Source organism: Mercenaria mercenaria, chromosome 11, assembly GCF_021730395.1.
Source record: "Mercenaria mercenaria strain notata chromosome 11, MADL_Memer_1, whole genome shotgun sequence".
Lineage (NCBI taxonomy): Eukaryota > Metazoa > Mollusca > Bivalvia > Venerida > Veneridae > Mercenaria > Mercenaria mercenaria.
Window position 1 is genome coordinate 74,018,099 of NC_069371.1, and position 17,855 is coordinate 74,035,953.

Sequence of the window (17,855 nt, forward strand, 5' to 3'; positions counted from 1 at the left end):
TTACAAAAGCTTTTCGATTTTCATAGTAAAACGTGCAAAAACAACTAATTATCATGTGTTTCCATAACATATAATACATGTATGTCAGTAATAAAGTTTCAAAGCATGTTTAAGAAATATAGCATTAATTTCCAGATATCTAAAAGAGTTTAGTTAATTTGTGTTTGAATGTTTTATTCGACACAATGAGTGTAAGTTTTAATGTAATTTTACTTCGCGAATAATTCATTTTTGTTAATATCACAAACTTTACAACATAGGAAATTCAATCAAATATTGCAATTAATATTTCAGTTCTAAAACATAAGAGATGCGCATTTCTTCTTATGTTATTGTTCTCACCTGATATCATTTACATTTAAATGTCAGTGTCAATTATGCCAATTATGTCAATTAAACATTAAAAGAGAAAGCTTCTCTATCGGCCATACAATGTTGAAAGGAAAAAGTGAGGAACGCAAGGTAAATATTTGCATATAGAATTTTTGTATAAATTTTATCTTACGGTTTTAGGTAATAAATTCAAGGTCCACCTAGGTCCAATTAAAGGCGCAGTAAGGATAAACAAAAATTGAATGTCGTTCAGTGCGCGACATACGACATACGACATCCGCACTGAACGACATTCAAATTTTGTCTGTCAAAGTTCTAATGTCGTATGCCCAATGTCGTTTTTTGCACGACATTATACTTTATTGCGAATGTCGAATGTCGTATGTTGCGCACTTAACGACCTAAAACTTTTGTTTGTCAAAGTTCGAATGTCGTATGTCAAATGTCGTTATTTGCACGACATTCAACTAGTTTCGAATGTCGTATGTCACGTACTGAGTGACATTAAAATTTTGTGTATCAAAGTTCGAATGTCGTATGTCCAATGTCGTTTTTTTTGCACGACATTCAACTTTTTTTCGAATGTTGTAAGTCGCGCACTGAACAACATTCAAATTTTGTGTGTCAAAGTTTGAATGTTGTATGTCCAATGTCATTTTTTGCACGACATGCAATTTTTTTTGAATGTCGTATGTCGTATGTCGCGCACTGAACGACATTCAAATTTGGTGCGTCAAAGCTCGAATGTCGTGTGTCCAATGTCGTTTTTTGCACGACATTCATTTTTATTCGAATGTCGTATGTTGTATGTCGTACACTGAACGACATTCAATTTTTTTGTGTCAAAGTTCGAATGTCGTATGTCCAATGTCGTTTTTGCACGACATTCACCATTTTTCGAATGTCGTATGTCGCTTAATGAACGACATTCAATTTTTTTTTTTGAATATCGTATGTCGTATGTCGTTTGTTTAGCAAACTTCACACAGCTACTATTTTTTCTTTTTAAAATTACATGGAAACTGCAAATCGTCTCTAAAACAGCACATCCTGTATCAAACTAATTTTATAGCAATGTTACCAAAGCAACCAAATTCCTTCACACCATTTTGTTCCATTAAAAGCCATAACTGCCTGTATTGGGGCTAGTTTTTCTTACTCTGGTTGGCAAAAAAACTTTATATGAAATGGCAAAAAAAATCCCAGATCTGCATAAAAAGACTTCTGCGCGTCGCCTTTCCCGAGACAAAACTAAACTTGAATATAGAAAAAAGACATGATCTAAAAAGAGCTCCACAAAAGATTACCTAAAAGTAATTGAGAAGATAAAATCGGCACCTGATATGTTTTTTTAATAAATAAAAGTCAAAAACTAACACTGTTAATATATTATAAGTTGTTGACAGTGGTTTCCTGAATATTTAAACACTTTGATTTAATGTATTTACTCCTAACGTCAGTGTAACTATTGATATACTAACACTCAGATGACCGTGTTAGATGGAAAACTATGGTGGCATATTTCTGCCACGAGATAACTAGGCAGCTATCACGATGATTTGTAAACTTTTCAGGAAATGTGTGCACTTTTTCTGAAAACATTTCAGCAATAAATAATATTTTCTGGATATATTCATTCTTTCATGAAAATGTTTTAGCGCAAAATTTCGCGGTAACTATCACGATAATATTTTAAACTTTCCAGCAAAGTTGTGCATGTAAATTATCGCAATAATATTTCTAGGAAACCTTCCACTATTGAGATATTTTTTTCCAGAAAACTACGCTTTATCAAGATAAATATTTGATGTATCGCGATAGCTACCTAGCTATCTCATCGCAGAAATCAGCGGCAAATTGCTAGATAAATTGTACCATGTGTTGGATGACTGCTTGTCGAGTTGGAAGCGCATATATTATAGATACACAAGTTCTTTGCGCATGCACACAGGAGGAGGATTCTCACGGTCATTTTGAGAGCGGTTCTTGTAAACAAATATTTCGCGTCATTGTTATTTACTGAATTGACAAGATGTTCAGTAATTATGGAGCTCGAATGTCTCAGATCCCCGTGTGATCAACCACTCACCACCCCCTCCCCCAACCCCTACACACAGCAACAAACACCCAAATATACATGGTCATTACACGCGTTTGTTTAGTAGAAACTTTATAAGTTTTCCTGTCAGAAAACACTGGCTGGCCCAATTTCAAAACAATGTTACAGATATTTTCCCTGCGTTACCATCTGCCAAAACTGCACGCACAAGCTTTGAAACTCATGTAAGCGACCAAGGGCCATCACGGCCCATTGTTATTATCAGAAAAAAATAAGTTTTAAAGACTTTTGTCTCAAAATTTGATATTAACTTAGCAAACCAATGTTGAACTGTTGACCGGTCATTAGCGCACAAACAGCACAGAAGCGTTACGTAAATTAATACATGACATTAGAAATAAATTTCAGTAAGTCTTTCTTTCGAGTTTTGGATTTATCCCAACGAAATATGATATTGAACTATAAACCGACCATACAATACAAACTATGGAACGGCAATTTACAAAAGCATCTAAAAGTTAGACTTACAAGTGCTAGTCTATTTGGATCATGACACATCATGCAATCAAGTATAAAATCTCCAAGGTTTATTTCCGGTATATCCTTCAGAGAATAATCCATCTTACAGGTTTTAACACATACAAGAATGAAGTTTACCTTAAGATTTCAAGTTCACGTTCTACCTCATCAGTCATGCATGAATCGCAGGTTTTATGTATAGGTTATTTTTTATTAGTCCGCATTTATAAAACTAAATAGGTCACAGTCGCGTTTTATAAACAATAACCTGTTTAATGGTAAAAATAATACTACTATTATTATTATTATAGTTACTATTATTATTATTATTATAATTATTATCATCATCATTATTATTTATATTACAAATAGCAATAACAAAAGATGAAGTAATGATATTAGAAATAATAATGATAATAAATCAAAGGTATAGTGAAATCTTAATTTATTTAGTTCTTTGTGTTGACAAACAAAATCTTCCAAAATCATAATTGTACTGAAAAAGGCCATACCGATGAAGGTGAATATTCTATTATATTTACATAGAATACTTACAAAAAGAATAGGAAAATGATTTTCTCATATACATGCAATCAATATTATTGGAATATGATACTACTGGATAAATTCAAATTATTGTGTTCCATCTATACTGGATTTTGAATTTCAATAATAAGCTGCCTAAAGTGTTTTTGTTGAAATGCACATTCATTTTTCAATCTTAGGCAAATGTCATTTACAATATTCTGCAAGCATTAAAACGTCTTTTAGATGAGTGAATGTCATTTTTCTAAAATATCAAATTTGAATTTGTGCACATCTTCAGACAGAACTTGAAAAAATAAAAACTTGCTTTTTTCCCTAAAAACAAAATGAAATTTGCAACATATTCCTAAATAAGTTTCTTTTTATTTTTTTTTATTATGTTTGATCAACAAATATTTTCTTTTCATAAAAATGCCAAAATAGGTATAGGTTATCACATATTCATTAAATAAAATGCTCTGTTTCGCCTTCTCACTAATTAATGCACTTGTAAGGCAGACTGACCTTTGTTTATTTGCATACTGTGATAGTCATTAGCCCCCAACTGTGCTAATGGAGACAGAAATCCCTTGGCCCACTGCCAGTATCTAGGCCTTTAAGAGAGAGAGAGAGATATTAGTTAAGTAACCGAATACGAGACATTATTTTTTTTAATATTGTAAAAGTAGGATTTACGAAAATCCAAAGTAAGTAGCTTTATTACTGATCGGAAAAAATGTTTTAATTAATATTGAATCTGAAATGTTCTTTTCTGCAAGAAATACAGATATTTGCTGAATTAAGTTACAATATATTGTTTCTTAGATCGTCATCACGCCAAGTTTTTTTGTCATTGGTCAATTCTATAACGTCATATCTCAAACACGGGGATATTTTCGGAAAACCGATTTTCTATTTTTTATTGCAATTAGCTTTACATATTGCAAATCTGAGCAATTTTGTTTGATTTTAGATTGACAACCAATGAATTTTTAGTGGTCCGGCGGACCAGGTAGCTTTCAGGATTCACTTGTCCACCTGAAAATACACTGTCCCCGGGTCAACGGACCACCGTTAGTGTCGATCCCTGCTATTGCGCGTTCCGTTATAAAAATATGTTTTTAACCCTAAATCATATCTATGTACTGTAAGTGCGTTGTTATAGGAACTGTCCTTCTTTGTTAAGCCTTGACAACCCTGTCCCTACGACTGTGCATGCGCATATAATTAGTATTCAAGCCATACCTTTGACCATGCATCTGACGCCTGCGCAATACTGAATTCAATACTGTATGTATAAAATCAATTGATTTATCAAGTTAATAATGAATGATTGGTTACTGTTGATTTACCAAAATAAACATCGGACAAATTTGAAAAATACTGCAATTCCATTGGTCAGAATATAATTTCAACCGCTAAGTTACACAAGCTACATGTTACGCAACGAGTAATATTTAATTGCTGGGTATATGTGTAATAGGGTAGAGTATAAGTGTGCACTTATACTTCTTTGTTATTGAGCTAGCTTTTATAGTGACGTGGTAGAGTGTGTAAGATTCCCGGCCAGGCCTGAAGTATTTTCAGTTTGTTACTTTTGGCACCCAGCGTAAATAACTCACGAGTAGATATGAATGGACACGTCCAAACTCACCTGGAATTCTAGGTCGAATTCTAAAATGTAGGGGGTGTATGTAGTAGGGTATAGTGTAAGGGTGCACTTATACTTCCTTGCTATTGAGCTAGCTTTTATAGCGACGTGGTAGAGGGTCCGCCCTAGGTGTGAGAGGTCCCGGATTCGATTCCCAGTCAGGCCTGAAGTATGTTCAGACTGTTACATATACAAACTTGTTCCGCTGTTGGATTATTAGATTGGCTACATGGGACAGTATGTCAAGCTAGCCAACCATTCAAAATAGTGGGACCAATTAACTTTATGTATGTTGATGGGTACGTTATGTTATAATTTTTAACAATGATCATGTTGATAACTTTATAAGTAAACATGATATGATTGTACGAATGACATCCTGTCAGATCCAACTTGGTGTAATGTTAACTTGACTTAAGACCTAACGACATGAAAACAAAATCAAGCGGTTATCTGTTTACTACAGGCAATTCAGTTCTGAAGTAGTTGACCAGAAACCATTCGTATTTCATGGTCGCTGTGACCGTGAACTTTGCAGAATTCACCCAAAAATCTGATCACAGGAAATAATCATATGATTTTCGACGGTCATAACTCCGCATATACTCCATATATCACTCCGAAACAGTTTTCAGTTTCAAAGTCATTGTGTCCTTGACTACTGACCTACTCATCAAAAAAGTGATCTTTGCTGACAACAAACGATGGTTTTGTAAACACAAGAGTTGTAACGTTATTAAGTGAAAACTGTTTTCAGTCTCGATCTCAATATGACCTTGATCTTTGACCTACAATTTTTGGAATGATCTATATAATAATACAGGCCATCTTTTGATCACATTTGAAGATTGACGACTTCTTTAGTTATTGAGCGAAAATCAGTTTCAGTATAGATGTCAGAGTGTCCTTGACCTTAGCTCTATTGCACCAAGATAATGTGGGACAAAGTTTGAGTACTGTAGGCCAACGCGTTTTGTAGTTATGCGCAAAATCGTTTTCAGTTTCAAGAATATTTATGGTGATGACCATTGAACTATCGGTACCTAAAACTTTATAAGGAATTTTCTGACTATCTAATGAAGTTCGACAACTAGAGGCCTTAGTACTCCCTAGTTATTAATCGGATGCCAAGTGGTCTGCTGACGGACCGACAATCAGACCGATAAACCGACAGACAATGCATTCTCTGCACAAAATTCATTTTATACGTCTATATATGTGAAAACAAGGTAAAGCCATGCTCCAACAACACAGCCTCCCCAAAGCAAAACTCAAAACCCAAGTCAAGATGAAACAGTTCAAGAATAAAGCTCTGGCACTGTCCCGAATAAGAAACTGAATCTTACCCCGAAATCTACACTACTGCTCTAGCGCACATTCGAATTGTTACTTGCAGGCAATTTTATATTAATCACCATTATACGTAATTAAATGTGGTCAATATCGTAGATTTGTTTGAAAGTGAACTGTACACTTATTTGAATTGCCAGAACATTTGAGTTATATCAGATATTAACGAAAATGTTTAATCAGGACTGTGTAAAATTTGTTTTTGACGCTTTTGTAATATAAGATATTAACAGATATTATTATTCAACTTTACAATATTACACATTGTATTAGATCAATTGCGCACATCATATGAAACAAGCAGAGCTTAAACAAAGCATAAATGAACCAATATGAGAAAAGCAGGGCCATACCAGGCCAATACGCAGAAGTCACTTCCGTTAGATTTTTAAATAACGCCATTTTGTTTTACATCAAAGTTATACATTACAACATTTTCACATTTTTTGACAAAAATATCATCTAACATGTTCATGTAATAACCAAGTATGACTGAGCGGACGTTCGATGTCGATGTGTGTCTTTATAGATTACAACGATACTTTTTCCCTTATTCGGTATTGTGTCAAAAGTGTTTCCTGTCGGAAATTCTGACAATTTTCAAGGAAAATAATGAGAAAATATGCGAAACTCAGTTTAATTAAAAGGATGAGATTTATCTTTAACAGACATTTTGATAGTACGAACTATTTGTGCAATGATAAATTAATAGCGATTCACATGCTGGAAAGTGGATGAACAGATTGGCAAACACGTGTGTCAGTTGAACTGCAAACCATTTCGGATAACAATTAAACGAGGCATGGGAGTGTATAATATGTGCTTGGTTGGTTCTATTAGCTTGATCAACACATATGTGTACAGTTTTGTGTCTCGTTGCCTGCAGCTTGAAAAGAAATGACTTTTGAAGCAGTTTATCTCACTAAAGAAAATAGATAAGAATTCCAAAAAATAAGGTAAGTTCCAGTTACTTCTGATTATGTCGCATTAAAAAATATCTCTCAAAATAATTCTCAAGTACCTAAATACAACTCATTCTGTTTTATTGGAAAAAATGGTGATGCTTTCAAAAATAAGTCACAACAATTTGTCAAGATTTTTCACCTGAACGTGCATAGCTGCCATAAGGTTCTTAGAGAGAACACAGAGTTCTTATGGTGTTACCGCCAACAGTCGAAAGTTATATAATAATATTATCATTAATCAAGCGATTACATATTGGCCTAGTTATTTGTCCTCGGGCAGTCGTATTGGCCCTGGGCCTACGGCCTCGGTCCAATACGACAACCTTTGGACAAATAACAAGGCCAATATGAAATTGCTTAATTAATAATATTATATAATTAAAAGTAAATATTAACCATGTTGCCAGACTAAGACAGTTTGTAAAGTTAATAAATGTATTGAAGGGATATTGAAACAACCGCATTATTTTGTTCACTGACTGGGGAAAAGAATCTATTACGTGCAAAATTTGGAAAATAAACAACAATTTTAATTTTTCTTTTAACTCATTTATGTTTGTTTGTTTTTTTGTTGTTTTTTTATTGGGTTTAACGCCGTTTTTCATCTGTATTTCAGTTATGTAACGGCGGGTAGTTAACCCAACCGGTGTTCCTGGATTCTGTACTAGTACAAACCTGTTCTCCGCAAGTAAATGCCAACTTTCCCATAAGAAGTAGAGGTGGAGGACGAATGATGTCAGACACAATGTATTTTATCAAATCGTCACGGAGAACATACACCCCGCCCGGGGATCGAACTCGCGACCCTGAGATCCGTAGATCTGCGCTCTCCCTATTGAGCTAAGCGGGCGGACTACCTCATTTATATCTATCTTCGTTGAAATAAAACATGACTATAAATCAGACACAGTAGCACAATGTATCTGCAAGTTTAAAACATAATGGTCAAATTTTTAAATGTCCCTACGGTGATTCTCTACTAAAATTGTTCAAATTACCCCGGTGTGTTAAAAGAAATCGTTCAATTTTACCTACATATATTGCAACTTTAAAACCTTTTTTTTTTGAAACTGCTTTAAATGATTTTTCCTAAGACGACAAGTTTTTATACCCAAAACTGTTTAAATTATCCACATTCATTAAAAACATGACCACCAGAGAGTGCGGTCATTTTTCCATACGTGTATACATATAAACCTTAGAGGTACAGATTAACCAGCCAACAAAAAGCATACGTTAAATATCAAAATTGGGCGGGGACCTTTGCCTTTCAGTTCTATTTGATGCCATTGGCTAACCAGGTGACAGAGGCCTCAAAATCAAGATAGCTGCCAATATGGCCACGGAAGACGTATATTAGACCTAAAATAACGTGTAAATGTTGTTTGTTGTTTGATTGCCATTTAAATTGTTAAGAAATAATATATCCCAAACAGTGATGTGTCGTTGAAAAAGCCAGAGTGATATAATAATACGCATCTAAACGACAATGTTTAACAATGATTTTTTTCACGCGAAAATCACACTTTGAGATATATTTATTATGTTTCGATTCTTACACGTTTTATCACTTACGAGCACCATGCCTATATGTTAACGGTTCGAAAAATTATGCATAAACTGCGATATTGAATGCATAATAGCATCAGGTATACTGTACGATGTGGTATTCTAGAGTATTTTCCGTTTATTGTTTTTTATTAAATGTGATGCAGACGCGTTTACATATACAGATATCTATCAACTGATAGTTTTGAGAGATTGAAACTATCTTTAGATCAGTTTTCCCTTATCATGCTGGACACGCCTGATTCTGCCTTTGCGACCAGTGCAGATCATGATCAGCTTGCGCATCCGTGCAGCCTGGTCATGACCTGCACTGTTCGCCATTCAGTCAATATATTTTTATCATGCACCCCTTTTAACAGTTAACGGTACTGTCCAAATTGAAAGATGGACAAGTTCATTATAGAAAAGGTTAAAGTGTATTGACTCGTGCTGAATCACCGGTAGTAACCAGATTGTATGAGTTGTTCAAGCATACTGCATGATATTGATACATCCCAGTGTTTTGTTTATGTATTCTATTTTTAGCACAGTGTCAGTACCATTTTACTAAAATTTCTGCCAATACTATTGATGTCATCAATTATTTATTAGATAAATCATTTCTTTACTTACTATTGCATTTTTTAAAGTCAGACTGTCATCATATTTATTGTATTTTGTAAGTTATTGCATTTTAAATTGATTACAGTGCAGCATCCCTGTCTGGCTGCAGCCATTTTGCCCCATTGCATTCTGGGTAGTTACCCTTGACAACCTAGTAGAATTCCATGAATTATTCCAACTGTCAAAACAATTCTAAGCTAAATTTCTTTAATTTAAGCAAAGGATCAGAGTTTTCCAGGTAATAGTCATTTTATTTAGGAATTATACCTTTGTTTTATGTCCAGTTTTCATGCAACTTAATTTGTTTTAGTAGTTTAAACTCTGATTTTTATGATTTAACCATAGTTTTGGCTGTTCCATGTACACATTGTTTTGATGTGTACATTCTGCACACAGTTGTACATTCACTCAGAGTTTGGTTGTGTGCACCCACACAGTTGATGTGAGCACACATGTTTTGTTGTGCACTTGGTCAGTATAAAAGCTTTTTGTAGCTCCATTGAGGAAACTCTCCAGACTTTGAACTTCAAGAGCTTAACCTATTTTTGGTAACTGCCAGTATTCTATTTTTGACTTTAGAATTTTTCAAGACTTGATTATTTTTGGCTTAAGTAAATAACTTTTAACAGTAAAATAAGATTTAATACTGAGGTTTATAGGCAAGCATTTGTTTCATTTAAAGATTATAAATATTTAACATTGTTTGTTGTTAACTAAGATGTTTTGCTGATACATTATTAGTATTTATTTAGACTCAGTATTTTATATGCATTGTCTTAATTTTTGTTAGGGATAAAATAAATAAATTTGCAATTTAAATTTATTTGATCTTAGTGATTTCTTATTAGTGTTAAGTAGAACTTAAGTAAATCTTGGTAAAATAAGTAGATAACTGGAGTAAAATAGCCTTAGTGAATCGGCCACAAAGCAGAATTGCATTCGAACCCAATCTGATCTTAACCACGAAACCGGAAGTCGCAAGCCTGCATAGTCCAGTGTTACGTAACCAAATAGCCAGAGTTCGAGATCCCAGCCCGGTAAATCCTATTCAACGTCTCTTGCCGAACCACAACCAGTCCCGAAACCATCCGAGCTAGCCAGAGCGCAACAATATTTAAAAAAAATGATCCCAATATGGTCAATTATCAGATCTTGTTTCCTTCTTTGATATGATTAAAATCTAACGTATCAACAGATATTTTGTTAAGGAGGTAGGTCACCTTAATATATGTATGTGCGCATGCCCAACCGGAAGCTAACATGACGATTTACGACGGCGTTCACGACAAACTAAATGTATTATGTATATCTATTCTTCTGATTAAAATTCTTGAACATGTCTCCGATCTTATGCTTAATGGTTTAGTAATGCAATAGTAATGTATAAATTGCCGCAGAAACGCTTCAAAACATTGTTGCCTTTAAATGACGTCATTGACGTCATGACGTTACGTGTCAGTTACCGCGCAAAATTAATAGCTTTTATTTTAAAAGTACGTAATTCTGTGCATTTTCTTTATTTGAACTATTTCTTTATTTGAACTATTCTTAAACAGCCATTATTTGCTGAAATACTTTTTATGAGTCTTTCGCTCTGAATAATGATCAATATGTTGCTTCTTTTATGTAGTTATATTGAAATGTTATGCGGAATGTAAGAACATGGATGATGGTAACTAATGTTATTGGGAATATAGTTGGGTGAAAGGTTACTCATTACGGCCATTTTCAAATAGAAATTGCGCAGTTTTATTTGTACTACCTGTTTTTCAGCTTCCGTTGATAATTTGTTACTTATATACTAAAACTAAGCTCTAAAAAAGTTCAGATTTCAGTAGAAAATTGTGGTTTCTTGAATTAAATTGGTATTACCATGTAAACGAAGCCCGTGACCTATATATCTAAATGTAAAATTCAAAAGCGTTGACACTGGTCTATTAAATGAACACAGCTTCGGTTTTTTATTTTCATTTCCACAATATCCATGAGAATAATAGCAGCATGCAGAACGATTTTTCCATAAAAAATGTCAGACGAGGGGTACTGCTGTAAGTATTTTTAGCTGTGAAATTTGTTTATATAAATGCAAATAAAACGAAAATATTACTAACGTTAGAAATAAGATGTTTTAAAGCTACATAAACAAGAAATATGATTTTATTTAATATTTTTATAAGAAATTATGATAAAAAGCAACATATAAGCTATTTCAAACATGGTTACTTTAAACTTTAAAAAAAATAGGGTACCATGTAAAGTTGTTTGCATTTTGCAAATAATATTACCCAAAAATTCCCTGTTGGTCATTAACAGAATGGCACTGAAGCCGTCGAAAGGCCCGTTTTCATACATAGTTATTTAAAAATGAGAGAAAATGCGTTACCAAGGAACACGAGCCCCGCGACATATACATTTAAGCTTATATTAAAAAGCTAACGCACATACTAGTAAAATTATCAATTATGCAGACTTCTACGGATAACAATGAAACCATAATATACAGAAAAGTGTTAAATATTCATATTTTCCTTCTTCTTTCAATATAAAACACCTTTGGAGTGTCATGTACTTCAAACCTGGATAGATATTGTACTTGAAAGGACAGAGATACACGAAATTGAGATTGTAGTAGTTAAAATATCAAATTACACGAAATACAAACATTGCTGATTTGAATTTACCCTGGTAACAAGGTATCCTACCTCCTTAAATAAAATGCGAAATAGAGCATATAATACTTAAATACTCCCACTTAAAACCGTGCTAAGGAGCGTGAGGGTTGTTGCACAATGAATAGACTCTGCCATTAATAAGCGTTCTACGCTTCCAAATGAACTTCTTTTATATTTTATTAAATGCGATATTTAAGTTTTTATGTAAAACGAATATTACATTTCATTTGATGTAGTTATATTTCTTCGAAGTTTAGAGTAAAACACTTTTATGCCATATACCTAATCACACATCATGTTACAAAGGAACAACAAATGCTCAACTAGATAAGCAATATTACAAAATACATAAACGATAACCCAATGTAATATAATCAAATAAACGTAGGCATACACTCTAACCTTTATGACATTCTTTAGCCTGATTCAAGCAATGTTCCTTCTTCATGGCGACAGGCAGGTAGCATAGCCTTGGATATTGAATAGTTGTTTTAACGAAAGTACAATTTTATCGTATTCGGATATTCAGAGCAATTACAAACTCTTAGATACGCGTAAACGTTCACGCCTGTCATAATATTGATTATCTAAAGTTGTATAGATGTTATTGTTGTCAGCAATACAACTCAAAGTTACTTAAGTATCTATTTCGTAGGCGTTCACACTCATCATAAATAGATTGTATAGAAGTAACTGTTTTCAATCGTTATCCTCTCTGAATATACCATGGTCATTTTTATTCTTTTCTTTTTTTTGCTATCAGCTTCTTCCACCCTCAAGTCCATTTTCACATGCGGAAATGGGTACTGTGCAATCCAATATGACGTCAACCGATGGAAAATTTCGGGACTATTTTTTTTTATATTATTAAAAATGCAATTTAAAAATTGCTATTGTTGAAAATGCAATTTTATTGTTATGTTTTTCAACTGTACATAATAGAAAGTGTTTTCATTTTAACTGTATAAGGGTGGTTTTTCAAAATAATGAAGCTTTTTCTTCTCTCTCACCTTACCGTAATTCAGTTCAGTTTTAGAAGGTGTTTTTGGGCAATTAATATCCACATCAATATAGTCAATAAATGTGTACAGTTTCAGCTTAATGGCTCAAGCAGTTCTAAAGTATAGCTAAATTTGTCCCCTTAGCAGGCCAAAAAGCGTGACATTTTACACGAAGGCTAGTTTTCAACCGTTTTATTTTTTCAAACCAAGCTTTATGATTTTTTTATGTAACTTAAACTCTGCACATTTAAAGCAAAATACCTTTTTTCATAAACAACATCTTATTCTTACCAATATTTCATGCCTTGTGATGGAACCCCCTTCACAAAAAATAGTGAAAAAATTACTAAATTTCGATGTTGCAATTTCATAACCCCATTACTTTTCTATAGTCCTAATGATTTTCTAAGACCTTAAACCTTTCAGCTTTGAAGACACAATAATGACTTTTTTGTTTAATAAATCAACTTTCTTAGAATCTTTGATGAATGTCTATACACCTAAAAATGTCCCTATGTGCACCTTTTCAGTAGTTAAGTTTCAGATTTCTTTCATTTTTTAAAAATAAATGTTTGGTTTTTTAACTTTATTTTCTTGGAAAGGGAATTACAATGGATACAAAAGCAGCTTTCAACTTCACATATAAAGGAGTGTTAAACATACACAAAGCCAAAAGTGATTCCCATGTGCACCTTTTCTGATATTTATCAATTGCTTTGGCATTACTGTAATCTGTATTCTTAGCAATGTGTACACACAATTTGGGCATTACTTCATAATTTAGCATTATATTTGTTATCATTGTTTGCATTTTTTCCGAAGTTGGCAGTTTTCAAGTTAAAAAGTGGAAACATCAATTTTATTGCTTCTTAAGCCCTTAAGTTTGCGTATATAATTATGTTAATGTTCACTAGTGAATTTTGTTATTGTTGTGTTTAACATCGCACTGACACATTTAAAGGTCATATAGCAACTTTCCAGCTTTGATGGTGGAGGAAAAGCACAGGTGCCCCTCCGTGCATTATTTCATTACGAGCGGGCACCTGGGTATAACCACCGACCTTCTGTAAGCCACATGAAGAGTTAACGCCCCGAGTGAGGCTCGAACCCACACCATAAGGGGCAAGTAATTTAAAGTTAGCGACCTTAACCACTCGGCCACAGAGGCCCATAGTGAAATTTGAGTAGTTGAAAGAATTTTACTTACTATGAACATATTCTAAACAAATTTGTTTTGCTGCAGTTTGTCCCCTGTGCACCTTCTCAGTAACATTATAAAGTATGTATGAATTTTACTATTCCATTTTACCATTCATGACATTTTGTCATTTCTATACGCATGTATACTAAGTGATTACAATGTGTTAGTTATGTTTAAAGTCACTTATTTTTCATTTAAGGCATTATATGCTGTTGAATTTTCAGGTTTTTGTTGTGAAAATTTTCAATTTTGTAGTAATTTTATGGAAGATACTGACTGTTTGATAGGATTTGTCTTAAGGAGGTAGGTTACCTTTATATTTGTATGTGCGCATGTCCAACCGGAAGCTAACGTGATGATTTACGATGACGTTTACGACAAACTAAATGTGTTTGTATATTCATTCTTCTGAAAACAAACGATAGACCTGTCTTCGCTCTGACGCTTTATGGCTTAATAATGCAGAAATAATGAATAAATTGCCGCAGAAACGCTTCAAAACAATGTTGTTTTAAAATGACGTCACTGACGTCATGACGTTAAGTGTCAGTTACCGCGCAAAATAAACAGCTTTTATCTTGAAAGTACGTAATTCTGTGTATTTTCTTTATTCAAAGTATTTTCAAATAACCATTATTTGCTGAAATACTTTTTTGAGTCTTTTGCTCTGAATAATAATCAATATTTTGCTTCTTTTATGTAGTTATATTGAAATGTTATGCGGAATGTAAGAAAATGGATGATGGTAACCAATGTTATTTGGAATATAGTTTGGTGAAAGGTTACTTGTTACGGCTATTTTCAAATAAAAGAACTTGCAGTTTGATTTGTAATATCTATTTTTCAGTTTTCGTTGATAGTTTTTACTTATATACTAAAACTAAGCTCTAAAACTGTTCCAATTTCTGTAGAAAACTGTGGTTTCATGAATTGAATTGATGTTACCATGGAAACAAAGCCCGTGACCTATATATCTAAATGTAAAATTCAAAAGCGTTGAGACTGGTCTATTTAAGAAACACAGCTTCGGCTTTTTATTTTCATTTCAACAATATCAATGAGAATAATAGCAGCATGCTGAGCGATTTTTCCATGAAAAATGCAAGACGAAGGGTACTGCTGTAAGTATTTTAAGCTGCGAAATTTGTTTAAATAAATGCAAATAAGACTAAAACATAACTTACGTTGGAAATAATATGTTTTAAAGCTACGTTAACAAGAAAGATAATTGTATTCAATATTTTTAAATAAGAAATTACTACAGAAAGCAAGATTTAAGCTATTTTAAACATCACTGTTGCCATGGTTACTTCAAACTTTAAGAAAAAAAGGGTACCATGTAAAGTGCTTGGTATTATGCTAATAATATTACCCAAATATTCCATGTTGGTCATTAACAGAATGGCACTGAGGCCGTCGAAAATCCCGTTTTTATACATAGTTGTTTAAAAATGAGAGAAAATGCGTTACCATGGAAACACGAGCCCCGCGACATATACATTTTAAGCTTATATTAGAAAGCTAACGCGTATACTAGTAAAATTATCCATTATGCAGACTTCTACGGATATCAGTGAAACTAGAATACACTGAAAAGTGTTAAATATCCGTATTTTCCTTCTTCTTTCAGTATAAAATACCTTTCGGGGGTCATGTTCTTCAAACCTGGATAAAAATTGAACTTGAAAGGACAGAGACAAACGAAATTGAGATTGTAGCAGTTAAAACATCATATCACACAAAATACAAAAAATTGCTGCGGTTCAACTAATTTGAATTTACCCTAGTAACAAGGTAACCTACCTCCTTAAGTTGATCACCAATAGTCTTTTTATGAAGAGAAAGTTAATAATAAATGAATATTACACTGATTTTCAATATATGTCCCCTGTGCACCTTTTCAGAGGATAATTTTAGTAATTATTACAATAAAATTACTGGACATTCTTGAAATTTGGCATGTGGTTTATAAACATGCAAAATGTGAGAAGAAATAAAAAAGGTTTTATAATAATTTGTTAATCATTTTTCAGTCAGCAACAACTTTTTCAGGAAAATTTTTATTTACATGTCAGATTTGTACAGCAAGAGTGATTAAAAAAAAACAATGTCCACAAACATTTGATAAAATAAGTTTCTAACCATACACATACACCTATTACTTATCATATATGTTATACATATTTCCTTCTCATAAAACACTAAAGCATTTATCACCCATATTACTGGAAATTCACTTTCGATTTAAAGTTGAAATATCTTCTGATTGGTATTTCTCAACGCTTGTACAAAGTTATTTCCTTGAAATTTGAATTATTTATTATCATAAAATAGGTGACCACCATAACCATAAGAAATAGGTTTGAGTTTTCAACTCCTATACATTTCACACTTTTGGTTTATTATTTTGAAAACAACCCATAAGTGTTTTGTGACTTTTTTTATTAGTGTCTTCGAGGTCAAATGTTATAAAACATTTTGGCCAGAGTTTCTGTCTCAAGCTCAGAGTGTATTAAATGTCAACTATTTTTATAGAGATTTTCATTAATTCATCTAGCCAAAATCTCAGCTCAGGAAGTTTTATAACCTGTGACCCTGATCATCATAAGAGTAGACTACAAGTAACTTGTACAGAGTCCAATGGTTTATTTATTACGTCATTAAGGTCATGTGAAGACTGATGTCTAAATTGGTAGAATTTGTTTCAGGATTCACCTTAAATTAATTAGTGTAAAAATAGTAATTTTGTATCAGATACAGGATCCGATATACAATGTACTATTCTTGTGTTGGTTATATATACATGTAAAGAGGAACAACCGTCTGACATGTTGTAATCAATGAGAGTCGATAAATATTTCTGGTAAAATCAAGCAAATCCTCATACTAGTATCATAAAATTAAATTTGATCGAAATTTCTAAAAGTTTAAAACATGTTAAAGTTACTATTTTCATGAAATTAAGTCGACAACAGTTCGCATACTAGTTCTTTTTTACAAAGCTAAGCTTATATTTTACAATGAATTTGATTCAACGAAGCATTGTTTTATTGTAATTATTAAACACATACTGTCCTAACCCTCATTCACTTTACTCTGTTATTCAGTATTAGGTTGGTAAGCATGCATAATCTTTAGTTATCTGTAACTCTGTCAAAGTAATAGGTAGAAAAGTTACAGTTAAATAACTATAAAAGCAATTTCGCTATACTTGTTTACTAGCGCGTGCATTCAAATTCATTCAAATAACATAACGTTAAACAACAATGGATATTTTCTTAAAGGGCCAAGTGTCTCTCGTTCTAATTTTAGATTAAGCAAGACTGCCTGAATTGTCACATTACAATTTGAATCCATGTGAAGGTAAACAAATAAAGCGACCTGGAATAAGGATTTAACCATATAAG